Raw genomic sequence first — 15,928 nt, 5'->3', positions numbered from 1 at the left:
CCATGAGCATGGCCCAAGCAAGCATCCTAGTAGCCTCGTATTTAAAGGAGGCAGTGAAAAGCGAGCTTCCCTTGGAGTACCAGGAAGTAGAAACCTTCCTTCCACTCTGCCCCAGCTTTTATGGCTTCTCTCCAGTCCCCATTACTGTGGGAAATCAACTTCCTTTGTTGGTTTTAATTAATTGATTTACTTCTGGTGGGATGAACTAAAGTACCCAGATCTTGGAGGTTTTACGGTGTGTGATGGGAGTTAGTTAGAAGCAATAGCTGTAAACAGCTCTCCCATATCAAAAGCCTGGGCAAGTTCCCAAGAACAGAACTTTCCACAGCAAAACATCATCTGATTTCAAATTACTCTAGAGGTCAAAGGCAATCAGAGTATGGAAACAGAAGTGCCAATTAGGACTGTAGCCTTGTCCGACTGGGCTGGCCACTTCCGGAGCCCACAAACTTTCACCAGACACTGAAGGACAGCCTGTGATTATGAGCCGTATGATAAGAATAAGTAGTCAAGCACTATTAATTTTTATTTTTCTGCTTTTCATTAGAGTCTAATGCTTAGCTCTCTGGTCAAACATCAATAATATTCAGTTTAAAGGCGAGCACGATGTTCACACCTGGTTCATACCCGGTTCACACCTGTTACCCTGAAACCCAGGATGAAGAGACAAGGGAATTACCAGAAATTCCAGGCAGTCTGGTCTCAAAACAAGACTGACAGACTAACTAACTAACTTACACAGAGTCTGAGATATTTAATTCTGGGCAGTTGAGAGACTAAATCTCTGTCGTGTGGCTTTCAGAAAAAAAAAAAATCCATTAAGTCCTTGGAGATAAAAATTTAGTGCAAATGTTCACTACTTTTAATTTGTATTTGTCCTATCTCTTATTTCCCATCTGCAAAGTCATGCCTTTCCCATTTAGTTCCTGTTAGTCACAGGCTAGCTAAGGCAGCCCACTTGGTTTCCATAGTACTGTCACCTGGGAAGCTGCAGGGTAATTATTTCTTCCATTTTGTCACAGGAAACACTCACCCCACCCTGACATGCTGTCAGACTGCACAGCAGCCCTGGTGTTCCAAAATAGGCTAATTATGACTGATCTTCATGTACGTCTGCTGCCTTCCGAACCACGGCCCACCTTCCTGCCCCACTTACATCTCTTTATCTGTGAAGATATCCTGAAGGCCGCTGACACACAGGATGAGTCTGATGTCCGTTTTCTATTTTTGAAAGAGTCCCCAAACCACTGGACCCTAGACCAGTCTGCCACTCAAGTGAAGCAATCCTGTCATTAGTGAGTGAGTGAGTGGCTTTTCGAGCCGGCAGGCCTTGGAGGCGGACCAGAGAGTAGGGGCTGGCCGCTGAGAGGGCACTGGGTCCGTAGGCCTCATCCATTAAGCAGTGTCTATGCAGACTGTTGTGTGTGGGATGCAGAAAACAGTGTTGCCCCTGCCGTGGGGAGTTTGCACTAGGCCTACAAAACACAATAAGCTCACAGTCACAAACTCCCAATGTTTCATGACTTTATTTGGGAGCTGTTAGCAAGTTTCTATCGACCTCAGATGGGTACCAATAACAAACCAAAGAAATTACTCCACCAAGTCTAGACTGGTGAACCACTGTTTTAGGGGCATTATTCAGAGGAGCATGGGTGAGGGGTTACCTACAGGAAGGAGTGAGTTGAAGGTAGCTGCTTCATTGAAAAGCCTATTCAATATGGATGAGGATTCAAAAAAACCACACCCTGGTCCTCCCTGCACAACATTCAGGCAGCTAGTGCTTCTTACCAGTTAAGATCACCATGAGGTAGAATTCAGGACAATTTCTGAAGCTATTAGAAGTTAGGAGTCAGGAATGCAATCTTGGATTGACCCAGATGGAAGCTTTCTCTTATTTTCTGGAAAATGGTGCTTACTTCTCTCTATGGCACACAGTCAGCAAGAGCTGGAGAAGATGGCTGGGCTCAAGCTTCTGCAGGCTGTTTGATCTCAGACAGCACATTAACTGTGGGCATACAGTGCTCAGCATTCTCTAGGGAAGAGCATGTCTGGTAATATGTGTTGACAAATTACCTCTCTAAATAGCAATATAACTACAATTGTCATTGAGAAATTTTGTTGAAAATTAAGTATATAGAGCATATATGTGTAAGATCCAGTAAATGCAGACATCACACATATATGCACTGGGAAAGAGAATTGTCTATGATTCTAATGCCCAGGCAGAACCCTGTTAATTATTGGTCTTCTAAATTGAAGTAATTTGATTTTTGTCTTATTTATTTAACAAGGTCTATAAGCTTTCTCAAGGTAACTAAAATTCACCACAGACACCATTTTAATGGATGCATAATTATCCCTCGACCCCATCAAGCCCTTCAATGGCATTTGCACCCTCTGCTTGTGTACACCGCACTGCCATGAAGGTATTCAGCGGAGGAAGCATCAGGATAACTTATCTCTTCTTTAAACACTTATCAATTGTACCAAAGACGGGGTTTCATTATGCCATGTCCACAGCCGTATGAAATGTACTTTGATTTTATCCTCTTCCCTCTCTTGTTCCTAGTCCTCTCCTAATTATCCCCTTGCTATTTCCAAAAAGCCCCCTTCCTATTTTCATGTCTTTATAAAACAAAGCTATATTCAAGTAAAAGGCAAAAACTGAAGTGTCTCTTTTCTGGCAGCTCACTTTCAAACAGGGCTAACTTACCAGGTGTTGAATGTTTGGATGGTGGGTGGAAATTCATCATATTTTCTTTCAACATGTATTTTTTCCCATGACTAATAACAAAACATTGGGGGATAGCAATGAACCATTTGCACATAATTATAAAGATCTACCATTTTAATATCTGAAATGGAGCCATTAGTGGAAAGACAGGAGTAACCTCGAGGATGCTAACACAAGTTCCCAAGTTATCCTCGAAAGATTTGCAACCAGGGCAGAGCCTCAGTTGACCACACCATCACAGATGACAATGGTTTGGGAGGCAGCTTTCTGCTTTTATTAGAAAAAGAGCACCATACAATTTCTTTGGTGGGGAGGAAGTTTGAACACATCAAAGTTTTCCATTAGCTCCTGTACTTCCTTCTTGAACTGTAACTTTGATCCATTTTCCATTGAAACTTTAATGTTTTCTCATGCCTCTAAGTAAATATTAATTTAACAATTTTTGTGGGCGACACATTATATACATTTAAAGGTTTGTGGCATGAAGCAGTCACCCTGGCTTCACATGGACTTTTCTCCAGAGGTGACCTGGGAACAGCTGTTTCTTCTGGCATTTTCTCTAAATGACATCATATTTATTCCTTTTTCTCTTTTGTTTCTATTGTCAAACTTAATTAACACATGTGATTTATTCACAAGAACCTGTACGCATTTTAATGGTGAAGTTTGATTGCTCTCTAACTGTGGTTAAAAGCCAACAAAATTTATCCCTTTAACTCTCATCCACTTCACAACTTAGAACACTGACTAGATTCATACTGTTGGGCAAAAGATCTTAAAAAGTTTTCAGAACGCAAAATTAAAACTATATCTATTGAACAATTTTCCATTTCTTCCTCTGTTCTGCTCTTAAAAATGACTATTGTACATTGTGCTTCCTTTAGTTTGACTATTTTACAACCCTCAGAAAAGTGGAATTATACAGTATTTGTCTTTTTCTGACCAGTTTATTTCTCTCCACATATCTTAGGTTTCATCTATATTATATACGATATGATGGGAACTTTTCATTTTTAAGGCTGCATAATATTTCACTGTATGTTTAGACATTGGAGGTTGTTTCCACATAAGATCCTGTGGATAACCCTGAAATGACCATGAGGTTATAGATCATTAAGCTTTTGTATTCAGTTCTTTTGTATAAATACCAGGGAATAGGATTACTGGAGTGTATGGAGATCCTGTTTTGAACCCAGGGCCTTGTGAATGCCAGGCAAGGGTTCCACCACTGGGCTACATCTCTAGCTCCTGTTGTCAGTGTATTGGGAAACTTCTACTCAGTAATATGATTTCACACATACTTCCTGAAGTTTTGAATTTTATACTTTGAGAAACAGATTTTTCATCCTCTGAAGGACAAGCTTCAGTATAAACCTCTGTCATCTCAATTTCTAGCTCTATTGTCTTTATACTCTTCCACGAGTGTTTATACTACAAACGGTGGCGAATTATCATTTTGTGTTTACATTTTTATGGCTACAGGAGCATCGTTCACTCAGCTTCTTTTCCTGCAGAACTTTTGTTTTTCCAGAAGTTAAGAGTTGCTTTATTTTTGGCGCCGTGTCATTCTTCATGTATTGATCATCAATTTACAGCAGATTCACTTTGAGGAAAGTTGCTCTCAAGGTTGCCATGTCCCTCTGGTAGCCTGCTCATTATACACGTCTTCCTGGCAGACACATGTCAGGTAGCCTGCTTGTCACACACATCTTCCTGGGAGACACATGTCAGGGAGCCTGTGCGTCACACATGTCTCCATTCTTTGCTGTTCTTGCTCTTCTGCTTCCTTGCACCTCCTGTGGAGATAGGCTTTTTGAGATCTCTTCCCACAGTGATTCTTCTCATTTCCTGCCTGTGTTGAACCCATTTCCTCAATCCTGTACCAGAGTTTTAAGGCAATCATTGACTGTCTATTTCACTTAAATTTAGAAGCTGTATGCATTTATAAAAAAAATAATTGTTTTTTTTTAACTAAAGAGTGTATTTTAACGTGTATAAATAAGTTGATAACTCAATGAGTATAGAAAACTGCAGTTTTAAAATATTGTAGTTGATTACATAATATATTACATATTATATTATATATTTAAATATGAATGCATATTTAAAAAATAATCTTTCCACATAATGTATTCTCTTCACAGTTCCCCTCCCCCAGCTTCTTCCATATCTTCCCCACCTCCCCATCTCCCCACCTCCCCATTTCCCCACCTCCCTACCTCCCCAACTCTGTGCCCTTTCTTTCTCTCTCTCTTTAGAAAACAAATAAACAGTCAAACAAAAACAAACTAGAATTTCTTAAAAAGAGAAAACACAAGAAATGCACACACCCAAAACATACACAAACACAATATCAGAAACCACAATATACAAGCAAAAAAAAAAGTAAGACAGAAATGCCCAAACAGAGCACTAGGAGAGAAGAGGGTTGGGAGGCTGGAGGGACAGCTTAGCTGTTGGAAGCATCTGTGGCTCTTCCAGAAGACCTGGGCTGGGTTCCCAGAACTCACATCAGGTGGCTCACAAGCAACTGTCTACAATTCCATCTCCAGGAGATCCAACATCCTCCTCCTCCAGTCTCTGCTGCCACCTGCACACATGTGACAAACACACACACACACACACAGAGAGGGGGGGGGGTCAGGCTGATTACTGTGTATGTCCAAGGGCCGTCATGGCACAGGCTTAAATCATCTGCTCCTTCTGAGAAGCTGTCTTTATAGAACACATTAATGACAATGCCAGCAACAGGGCTAAGATTCGAGAAGCGCCTACTGTGTTCATGCCTGATCAATTCCCTGCTTCAAATCCACAGTTCTCATTTGGCTTTAAAATAATGACCATTTCTGCAGTAGTGACTCTGATTGTGTTGGGAAGAGTGATTTATACTTCGGTACTGTCGGAAGACCACACAGTTTGGCAAACTGTATTTTATACGTTTTATCTATTTCTCAGTTCTAGTCATCTTTGAAAATTAAAGAAATAATGCTTCATTAACCATCATGCTATGCACGACTGTATTATAACATATCATTTGTATAAAAGGGATGGATAGTGCATATATTTGCTTAAATTGCATATTTTGCTTGCATGTTTCTAGAAGAACACTCAATATAGTGTGGGCATCTCCCAGAAGGGGTGCGATGTGTAGGTTAGAGGGGAGCTTTTTAACATGTCCAAACTCTCTATTGTGGGTGAACCCTTTCAGCCATATGCATTTATAATGTTTCTAAGATTAAAAACTATCCACAGCAAACACTGATCATGTAAAAATGCACTAGTGACCTATTTTAGAAGAATGATTATAATAGAAAAACATTCTACCAAAAGAATTCTCCTCAGTGCCCCTTCTCAGAACATAGAGTCTCAAGGCCTGGATCTAGAGCAAGGTAAGGGCTTAAGAAACACCCATAGTGGGCATTGAGACAGGGGCAGCTGAAGGACTGACTCATCTGTCCCCTCCACGGCTTGTAGATGGTGGTGTCCTGGGTCAGAGATAGAGGTTCTGCTGATCTCAGGGCTTCCCTTGCATTCCTCTGCAGCGGTGGTCACAGTTTGAACTGGAGCCAGGTTAGCTTTAGCTGAGTTACAGCGGGACTAAAGAAATGCATCGCTCTGGCAGTAAAGCCAGCTAGCTTTAACAGTCCTAAGTGGTCAAAGTGGAGGTCTGCGGAAGGAAAACCAACATGCAAACATGGGTTGTCATGAGGAAGGTGGCTGGCTTTTCTGGTAGCTGCCTCAGACTTTGAAATGTGCTTACTCATTTAGTCCTCCCTACCTCTACAAGGTGGACTCTATTCTAATCCCCTCTGTATAGATGCAAAGACTTAGGCTTAGACTGAGGTTTACTGGTCATATAGCTTATAGGTATTGGTGACAGAACTGACATAGTAACTTTCTCCAGAGGCAGGGACAGTGGCAAGCCATTCACAGCACTCACCACTGCTTTATCTCTAAAAAGCATGGAATCACAAGCTTAAAGGCCAAGATCTGTTTAAATACAGTTTATAGCTAATATGCTTGACAGACACTTCAGGGTAAGATAAGACTTTTCTGAAAGAGAAAAGCTTAACGGAGGCCCAGATATTGAGTTATCACACTGAAAGCCCACAGCAGGAGAGTCTGGGAAAGAAAAGTACTCCAAAGGAGAATTAACCAGGGCAGACTTCTCCTGGGACAGAAAAGGCTTGAGTTTGAGGAGAGTCAGCATAGCAAACATTGGCAGCTTTGGGGGTTAGCCTAAGACAGGGAGAGAACTGTGGAGGTTGATTAGACCGTGGCCATTGTCAAGATATCTAGTATTTATGGGAAGGGCTCTAGAGAAGGCCTCAGCATCTTAGGGGATTCAACATGAGCGTGCTGTCAGCATTGGCATTATGCTTGTCCATGGACAAGGACATGTTCATTCTGTCCCTCTGGTACTCCTCCCTTCTGTTGTGTCTCCAATTCTGCGACAATGCCCTGGTTGTACACAGATCTAAGCTATTGGCCCTCGAGAAGGAGCCTTTGCTCCCGACTTTCTCCACCTCTCCTCTGGAATGACTCACCATAGAACCAGACAACTGAAGTAAATTTGGCTGAAGCCAAAAGCACATTTTGTTGCAGGGCTTGTTGGCTTTCCATACCCAAGGCTTTCAAAAGCAGTACAAATAAGAGATGGACCAGATGCCAGGGCCCATTGATCTGTGTCTGTCAGAACTGAGGTGGATGGCAGCTGTGTCCCTATTTGGCATTGCCCTTCTGTACCATGCCAGAAAGGTACTGGAGAGAATGCCTAAAGCACGGGGGGATGGAAAGCCGGTGATGGCTTGCTCTCACTCTCTTTATCTGGGTCTATGGACTGTGGCAAGGTCTCAGTCTACCACAGAATTACCAAGTTATACTTGCTGAACTTTGGCATTTCAGATAGTTTTTCATTCCTGTAAGATTGTCCAGTAAATAATCAGAGGGCAATGGGTTATTCAAGAATGTACTGAACCCTGGGTATGTTGGAGCATGCCTTTAGTTCCTGAACTCATTCCAATGGGACGTGGAAGCAGGCAGATCCCTGTGAGATTGAGGCTAGTCCAGTCCACATAGTGAGTTCTAGGCCAGCCAGGAAAATATGGTAAGCTATTATCTCAGAGAGAGAGGGAGAGGGAGGGAGAGAGAGAGGGAAGGAGGAAGGGAAGGAGAGAGAGAGAGAGAGAGAGAGAGAGAGAGAGAGAGAGAGAACTGCAGACATTACAGGGATTCAACCTTGACCTTCAGAATGAAAGACAACAGACACACTCAGAATACTAAATGGAGCCAATGTAGGAACTGTTACACAAGGGGGATGTTAGCCTCATTTGATGAAGATTCTTCTCAACCTCCTTCCTAACAGCACTGGACAGAGCTTCTGACTCTACTGACACCGAGTAAAAAAACTAGTCACCATAAATACTTATCTTTGACATGGCTCAGCCATGCTTTATCTCCCAGGACCCAGAAGAAAGGAATCCGTGGAGTGGGAGTATCAGCCATTCGTACCTCAAGGCTGCCTCCACAGTCACTGACAGGTGACACAAAGCATGATGGGAACAAAGTGAAAGCCCATCACATTTGGAAAGTCAGAGAAAGTCTCAAAAGGCCATCTTGTCTTTACATATCTCTTCAGAAGGACCCTGTTCAGCCCTCCCTCTTGGAAGAGAGTTAGTTTGCAACACATTATATAGTTTAAGGGCCCAGTCTCACCTTCTGTAGCTGTCATCCTCCTGTGTGTCTTTGCTGGTGTCTTCTTATTGACCTCTTGGCTGAGCAGCAATAGTCAACATTTACTCAATTCTTACTAAGAGTCAGCCACCATCCAAAGGAAGTCCTGTCCCATCCAATCTCAGAATCCCACAACACAATTACATTAGAGATGACCTAAGACCTGGAGGGATTCATGGATTGTCCCAAGTCTCACGGAGGCAGAACTCAGAGCTAAACCAGCCTGGTAGTGGAAATGTTCTGATCCAAGAAATAGTAAACTATAGCAGACTGAAATTTGGGCCATTGTAGGTTTATGTTATTTGTGGTTATTTTTGGCTTTGTTTTGCTTTTGTCTTTGAGATCTGTGTAGCCCTGGCTGTCCTGGAACTCACTCTGTAGACCAGGATGGCCTCAAACTCAGAGATCCACTTGCCTGTGTCTCCCAAGTGCTGGGATTAAAGGAATGAGCTACAACTGCCCACCTCTGTTTGTTTTTATAAAATAATTGTATTAACTCTTAGCTCTTTTCTGTGGCTGCTCTCATGCTGCAAAGATGTTTACGTAGTTGTGACAAGGATTGTGTGCCCCTGCAAAGTCTAAAATATTTACTAGCTGACTCTTCAGAGAAGGTGTGCCTGCCCTGTTCTTGACACAATACTTATTAAACTTCCAATTAAGTCTGTTTCTCAGAAAGCACGGTTTGCCATCATCATCACTGCCTTCCCATTAACCTCAAGCCCGGGAATACTATTATTTATAGTTATACTCCAGTAGACCTTATCATGCTTACTCAATTGAACGGATTTAGTCTGTTTAAATAATCTTCCGTTTTCTTCTGAATATGCAAAGACCCAGGCAAATTTGATATTTACTGCAACCTTCCCTGGGCTGGACAAATCCCTGAGGTCAGACTGATGGCTTTAGCAGTATAAGAAGGAGAACTCTGGATTAAAGTTAATGCTACCTCTGTAGTAACCTCTTGTTAAAATATGATATTCCAGTGAGTTACATCTGCAATGAGCTGCCTGCAGGAGAAGAAAGAAAAGACAGTATATCTCTTACCACTTTGGAAACTGGAAAGTACACATAAACAAAACCTCGTGGAGACAAGAATAAATAAGGGAAGGCTACAGTAAGTCCCTGGCATCTTGCAGGCAGGCAGTGCTGGTTGGAGAAGCAGGAATGAGGGATAGAGCCGATGGTTTTCAGCAGCAGCAAGTAGGGGATGCTACTGGGAGTTTTCAGACTAGGAAAGGGTACCCCAGAACTGAGTAAGAACATTCCCTACAACCCTACTCAAGCTTTTCCAAAGTTTGTCTAGTTTGTGGTCACAAGGGTTGTTATAATCTGGAAGAAAGAATGCTGACCTGGTAGGGGAACACCTGGGTCTATTCTCTGGTAACTTCCAGACTGTGTTACCTGACCCAGAACCTACCCAGCAAGTGAGGGCTGTATGCGTGTGTGAGTGCCTATTGGCATTCTGGGATACCAGTGCTGGCACTAATCCCAACCATGCCTTTGCCAGCTCTAGCACCTTATACATTCATTTGTAAATTAGGTTAAAAACTCTTTGAAAGCAGGGCTGTGTCTATTCCCAGAACCTAGGAGCCTGTAGACATTCAGTGCTGAGCAGAGAACTGGTTAGTGTGAACATGAAATGAGAGTGTGAACAGCAAAACCTGACTGCTGTTAGTGTGGATGAGGAGGACACTGGGAATCATGTCAGCAAAGCAAAAATCAGTTTTTGCCTCTCTGTTTCCTTGGCAACAAAATAGATTCATAATGCCTGACAGAACCACATCTGTTAGAAATTAAGGGTGGAATGAATACAAAGCAGCTTTCCTCATCTCACAGAAGTGTGTGCCTGTCTCCATGATAACACGTTACCCTTCAAGGCTAGTACTGGATCCTAGTGCTCTGCCACTTAGTACAGAAGCTGGAAAATAGGTGTTCAGCAAACACATGCCAAGGCTAGCAGCCACTGAAAGGCACAGAGCAGTAGAACCATGGAGAGTGACTCTATAGAACCAACCTTTCAATTCTGAATGCAGTGGACATTTTAGCTATGCTGTAAAGAATCTTTACAGGGGCAAGAGAGGTAGTTCATCAATGAAGATCAAGTACTTCTCTAACAGAGGACCCAAGTTTAGTTCCCAGCACCCGTGGCCGGTGGCTCAAAACATGAGTACTTTCACATACACACCCCCACATGCATAAGTAACATAATTAAAAATAAAATAATGTTTCTATTTAAAAAGGGAATATAAGCAGAAAGCAAGTGACTTACAAATTATGGGTCGTGTGCCATTGTTGAATGTCTCTTGTTTAGCCAACTTGTAAGGTTTCCCACTTACAGAGTCAGCATTTCGGATCCATGTGCCTTTCAAACTTTGGTTCATATCTTTCATGAACTGGAGAAAAAAGATGTCTGTTCCTTGTCCATATTTCTGACATCTTTGGTATTAGCTGAATCATTTCAAGGAAAGCATTTCCAAATTCGCTGGTCAGTTGCATCAGCTCACTGATTTTTCCAGGTCACAAATAAAATATACTTCTCACAAAGTACCCTCTGGCAGGTACAACGTCCAGCCATTTCCACCAGCTTCTCACCAGATTCAATGACTTATTTTTTAGGTGCATTGGTTTTTCTGGACAAACATCTGCAGAGATTTGCTAGAACTCCAGACGCAGTTAACTTACACATCTGTAAGATCTGTTTGGCTGGAGCTGGAGCTCACAGGTTGAGAGGACTTGCCTAGCATGTGTGAGGCCCTGGGCTCACCCTCCGACAGGACAAAAACCGAACAACCAATCCTACAGCAACAAAGCACGTCTGCCTATTACATCCCGCAGCGCCTGCATTCTCTCCAGCTCCTGAACCCATCCCAGTGCACAGGAGGGGCACCAGGCATTCTGTTAAGAAAACCTGGAAGGCACTTAAGTTTGTCATTGGTAAAAAATATTGCCTAGTACTAACAAGTTGAAAGAAACTCATTGCTTAGAGCCTGTGGTGCTTTGAATGAGAATTGGCCTTACAGGCTCATATAGTTGAATTCTCAGTCTCCAGTTAGTAGAACTGTTTTGGAAGGACTAAGAGGTGTGGCCTTGTTGGAAGACTTGTGTCACTAGAGGCAGGCTTTAAGGTTTCAAAGGCCATTCCTAATTCATTCTCTCTCTCTCTCTCTCTCTCTCTCTCTCTCTCTCTCTCTNTCTCTCTCTCTCTCTCTCTCTCTCTCTCTCTCTCTGATATAAGCTCTTAGCTACTTCTCCAGCACCATACCTACCTGGCTGCTGCCATGTGCCACACCATGACATTCACAGACTCTAACTCCCTAAACTGTAAGCAAGCCCAACTAAAGCTTTTTTCTTTCTTTTTTTAATAAGTACTATAGTCATGGTGGGATTTCACCCACAGCAACAGAAAAGTGTCTAAGACATAGCCATCTTGTATCTGCTTATAACACATTTATATGTACAGACCTATCAGAATCTTCAAGAAAATTTGAAATATATGTAATTTTGCTGAGAAATAAAGCCAATCAATTACAGTAAGATCTAAGGAATGAGACTCATGGCCAGCCAGGTAGATTTGAGAAACACACAAGTACTGATTGACAGGGAAGTTCTTTCAGGAGCTGCGGAGAATGCAATAGTGCCTGCTTGCTGCTGCAAAGGAAATACATGATCCATGTCACACAGAAAAGGAAGATCAAGAGCTTTAGAATGTTTATTGCTCATCGAGTGGTAGTCCTGGGCTGTCCTGATGAGCGCTCCATGCGCTAAGATAATATCCCTCTCCAATCTTGGGATCTCAGCTAGCAAAGGATTGCTGGGGGCGGGGCGAGGGGGGATTGGGGAGGATGGCAGGAGACAGCTGAAGTCTAGGAGGATCAGCAAGGCTGAATTAATGGATTTATTTTGCAGGGCTGGGGATTAACCCCAGGGCCTTGCACATAGGCAGGCACTCTACTACTGTGATGCATCCTCTGTCCTTGTCCTTGGGCATTCATTATTTAAGAGCAGTAAAACTGGATTTTGATTAGTAAAGCACTGGTGGGGGGTGCGGGGGGGGGGTAGGAGGAAGGAGCAGAACTCCAGTTCCAGTGGCAGAGGAGGACTGGCAAGATTTAAAGTGACCCATGAAGCCGAGAGCAGCAAAAGCCAGAAAAGTGAAATTTTACATAAAGCATGACTGAGGGCTGATCAGAGCCATCCCAGCTAAGGGCGGGGGGGGGGGGGGAGGCTTTCAGATTCATAACTCAGACCCTGGGAAGCAGGACCGCTGCCCCTCCGGCAATCACGTGGCCTTCCGTGTGTCTGAATACATCTCAAAGCTTTAAATGGGTTAGGTTGTTTTGGGTTTCTTTGGCTGCTGTTCTAAGCAGGCAAGGACAGGAAGAAGGGAGCCTTTCTTCAGAAGTGATAGGAACACCTGCAAACTATTGGGCAACCTTGAGTTTGTCCAGACCAAAACTCAAGGGTGGTGGGAGGAGCAGCTGTGTGGGAGTCAGCTCAAGTCTTTCAATGTGGAGCCCGCCAAGGAAGCAGGTGTTGTAGACTGAGCTTTGACCTTCTCAAGCCGGTCTGCGCGTGAGCTTGCACACACAGTGTCTTGATACACATTAAAAGACACAAGGCCCCCTTCTGGGAATGTCCGTGGGGAAGAGTCAAATCCTTGCCTCCTCCCTCCTTGTTTACTCTCATCTCATTGGTCAAAGAAGGTCAGATGGTCAGCCCCTTCTTCCAAGTAGGAGAGAAAACAGTGTGTGATGGGAGGAGCCGGTGCTAGAGTGGGGCCCACACGGAAGCTCTTGCACCAAAAGGTTTGCAGAGGGTGGGAGGAACCGCAGGCGTCCTTCTTCGAAGCCTTTTATCTCCCAGGGATTGGGGGAGTGATCATATGGCAAGCCCTAGAGCCTCTGGTCACCTACAGAGTTCACTCGGGTACAAAGTGTCTTTCTGGAATAAGAATGTGCTAGTGTAGCCTTTGTTCTTCCTAACTTATCACTAAGACTGTGTCTAAGGGTAGGGATGTAACAGTGAACAGCCTGGGCCAGGCACTGTGCATGGCTGTCCATTTGCATCTTGAACTTGCCATAAGGTAGCTGAAGTGGGGCCTTGGACCTCGAGTGTACAGCCTTGACTAGCTTTATTATTGTAAGGGTCTAAAAATCACTAAAGGAAGACCCCAGACTCAGATAGTATGCAAAGACAAAGAGTTGTTTATTCTGCAGAAACAACCAGCATGCGGGGGTCAATCATTCCAAATTGGCAATCCCAGAAAAAGGCTCATGGGCCTTCTTATAGAGAACCAGGGGAACTCTCTAGAAGGATTAGGTAATCTATAAATTCATTAATGAGTACTTGGGGGTCACAGATGGTCAGTGGTCTGCATTCCTATGTCATGAACTTTTAACCATAGGGTGAAATAGAGCTGCCTAACACAACTGGCCCATTCTGAGATAAGATATTTCCCCAATTTGTGGTTATCCCCAGGCTTTTCTTTGGGAGGGGATTTTATGCCCTTGTTTCTGGATGTTTTGGTCTGATCCTGGAGCTGGTGCCTTACAGCCTTATTTTCTAAAACAAGCCTGGTTCTTAAATGGAGACAAATGGAGTTTATGTTGTCTTTTCAATACCTGAGTCATCTGGAGAGAAGGCTATCTTCCCACTAGTCAGTTCAGACAGGGCTATCTTTTTCCTTACTTTAATGTGCATTAAGACAATATGCTACCAGAGTGTCTGTTCCCTAGTGCCCTGGCCAATATGCACTAGTTATATTCATAGGTGAGTTATATCCAGAGCTTCTCTTAGTGTTCATTAACCTCCCGAAATTTGCCAGGATCAGGTGGTGCCTGTGCCTGTATCAGCCTCCATTGATTTTTTCCAGGTACAGGCGCCCCCTGGGCAGCCATCTGTGGTCCACAACTTGGGCCATCCTACAGGGTCTAATAAGAGCTGGTCTTTAAAGAAGTGCTTTCTTATATTTTTGGTTGTGAGCCTAGCCTTTAACGGCTGAGCCATCTCTCCAGCCCAAGAAGTGCTTTCTTAACTCTGCTCTCATGGCCAATGTCTTACATTTTTATAAGGTCCCATGTAAGCCCCCAGAACCACAAAGTGTCATGACATGCTTCCTAGTTGTTACTGCTACTCCCCAAGCTGTCCCAGACAGATCCCCAAAGATGGGTCTTCCTAGTATTCCATAAAAACAAATATCTCTGCCTTTGGCATGTCTCTCAACTTGTCCTGCATCCAAAGCCACAGCTCAAAAGTGAGAACCAGGAGCCCATGCTCCTCTTCTCTCATACCTTCCTCCCACCACCTTTGAGACAGAGTTTCTCCATATAACAGCTCTGGCTTTCCTGGAACTCACTATGTAGATCAGGCTGGGTCTCGGACTCATAGAGGTTTGCCTGCCTAAGCTTCCCATGTGCTAGGATTAAAGGCATAGCCACCACCGCCCACTTCTCTCAGATGTTGTTCCTATATTCTCCAGGTCTAGAAATCAGTAAGGCATCCTTCCTCTCTACCCCCATTCTCCTTGCTTGGCTCCATCAGCCTCAGGTGCATCCAACCCTTTGACATTTCAATAAAGATGTTGTCATTTAGAAAGTTAACACAAGAAAAAGTTGCCAGCAGAGGAGGGTATGGGGAGAGAACGAAGTCTTCTAATGTTTTAAGAAGGGTTACATCTTGTGTCCTGCCAGAGTCGTAACTCTGTGTGTCATACCTGATTCTTGTCATGTCCTGTCATCCTAGGTTGCAAGTCCTAGTCATCTGCCTAAATGTCTGCTCTCTGCCCTGCTTTAGTCGTCCAAAGCTGAACTCCAGAATCTTAAGTTAGAAGGACCTAAGGGGTTGGCACTGTCTGTCCCATAACAAAAATCAGAAAAAAAAAACAGAAACAATACAAAGACACAAGACACTAGTACATCTAAACACATGTGCCTGTGTCTGGACTTATACAGCTAGCCAAACGCGACTTCCTGACGGGGTTCGGATTCCACATCGACCCCTTTCCACCCATGGAACGTCTTCCAGGGTTGCAGCCTGCGCGCCTTAGGACGTCTCCCTCCACAGCTACTGGGTCCTCACGGGCCACAGTGGCAGCTTCCAGATAACTGTTTTCAAACACTCTCAGTGGCACCACACTTAGACAACAGACAACATACAAGACTCACACAACGTACCTCCAAGGGGTCTTCGAGGTTCCTGGGTGTCACACAGATCTCGGTGGGGCCTTCAAATGAAAGAACCTAGTGGGGAAACCCCCACTCATATCCCTAGTCAGCGTGCACCCAAAGAATCACTAGAGACCATCTTGATGCAAACACATGAGGTAGTTTAATGATGGAGCTCCAAGCCGGCAGGAGGCAGTTGTCGGCCATGAGGCTCGAAAGCTAGGGATTTTTATAGAAAAGGGTCTGGGGCTGAGGGAGGAATTGGCGCAGTTTCACACGATTGGTTCATTTAAACATC

This window comes from Mus caroli, chromosome 4 (genome assembly GCF_900094665.2).
Source record: "Mus caroli chromosome 4, CAROLI_EIJ_v1.1, whole genome shotgun sequence".
Taxonomy (NCBI): Eukaryota; Metazoa; Chordata; class Mammalia; order Rodentia; family Muridae; genus Mus; species Mus caroli.
This window is presented reverse-complemented; position numbering follows the sequence as displayed.